Source organism: Corylus avellana, chromosome ca1 (genome assembly GCF_901000735.1).
Source record: "Corylus avellana chromosome ca1, CavTom2PMs-1.0".
Taxonomy (NCBI): domain Eukaryota; kingdom Viridiplantae; phylum Streptophyta; class Magnoliopsida; order Fagales; family Betulaceae; genus Corylus; species Corylus avellana.
The window spans coordinates 16,007,523-16,009,356 of record NC_081541.1 but is presented as its reverse complement, the minus strand read 5'-3'; positions in this window follow the sequence as shown (position 1 = coordinate 16,009,356).

Here is a 1,834-nt window from a genome sequence, read left to right as displayed (position 1 = left end):
TTACCAATATTAAAAAATAAATAAATAAATAAGAACATTTTTTAATCGCTAATATTCTCTCTATTCTCAATAAGAATAAAAAAAATTATTGAGAAAAAATATTTAGAGATTGATGTAAGTGTTATGAAAAAGTGCATAGCTATGGTAAAAATATATATATATATATATATATATATATATATATAACTTCTTCGCTAAAATAAAAAATAAATTTGCTAAGTTAGATGTAAATGCTCATTTGAAATATGAAAGGAAGGTTGCAAATCGTTTGGGCCAACTAAATTTCAAATTTAAGGCTGGGCTGACTACAAGTTGCCCAGCTTGGGTAGACTTTGAATGTGTTAATTTGTTAATGGCAAACGTTGGGCTCGGGCTTTTGCATTTCCACCTATCATGGAGTGTTAGTAGTGAGGGCTGGCTAGGTGTCCCAAGGATTCTTTCCAAAATCCTTCCCAACTAATGTGGTAAGCACTATTTTGTGCGGGGAGTGGGAGACAAATGAGAGAGAATGAACACTTTTTAAGGAAAAAAATGCTTGTTAGCCTAGCATTTTGTGTGGGATGCTAGCATTATTTGTTAGTAGTATATTAAATATTGAAGAGTGCTACACATCTCAAATTTTTCTCATAAAAGTTAGTTCCTAAATGATGTGTCACAATCTCATGAGATTTATTATTTTGGAAAGTATGTCACCAACTCATGAGATGATGACACATTATTTGGGAACGAACTTTTGGAAAGAAAATTTGGGATGTATAGCATTTCTCTTAAATATTTGGAGTACTTCACTTTAGACCCCTGAATTACTACGTGATTTGAGAAGACCCCTCAAAGTTTTAGACCTCTCAATTTGAACCCATAAACTTTCAATTGCAATCAATTTAAATCCGTCTATCAGATTTTAAACATTAAAAATGAGATAATAATGTTTATACCCTTGACTTTTTTTATAAAATTCCAATTTTGCCCTTAATTCCTAATTTAAAAAAAAAAAAAAAAGTTAAAAAAAAAAAGGGTTCTAGCCTTGAGACCTGTGGGTCAGCAAGCCAGACCCACACGAGTCTAGCCATGACCCACGTAGGGTCTCGGCCAGAGACCCACTCTGCGTCACGGCTGCAACCCAGCCGTGGGTTAGCAGACCCACAGCTGGGTCACGGCCAGACCCACATGGGTTTGGTTTGTTGACCCACGTCTGGGTCGCAACTGTGACCTAGCGTGGGTCTCTGGCCGAGACCCAACATTGGTCTGGCCTTTTCGTTTAAAAAAAAAAAAAAAAATTAGGATATTTTGGTCTTTTTAGGTATTACCGTTAGAAGTTAACGACTAAATCTGACGGATATGTTCAAATTGACTACAATTGAAAGTTCAGGGGTCCAAATTGAAAGGTTTTGAATATTGGGAGATCTTCTCAAATCGCGTAGTAATTCAAGAGTTTAAAGTGAAGTTACCCAAAATAATTTGAGGGTTTTATTCCATCAAAATAACTACCTACGTATATTGAATAGAAAACTCAAAAAGTTCTTATAAACCCATGCATTGTATTATGTATATTTTCATTAATAACTAATTAGCTTCATTGAAATTATTGCCTCAAAATTTGAGTGGACCTTACGATTTACAGAAAATAAAAAATGTAAGAGTTACTATAACTTTTAGAGAATAACTTGGATTAGGTCGGGATATAAACAGAATGTTTTGCACCTTCGTATAGGAAACAGGCATCTAAGTTTAAAATACTAAAAAAAATAGCAGAAAGTTCACATACCTTTCTGAAACTACTACCAAATTGACAATGTCTCATCTAAACTACTAAAAATTGTCAATATTCCCCAAA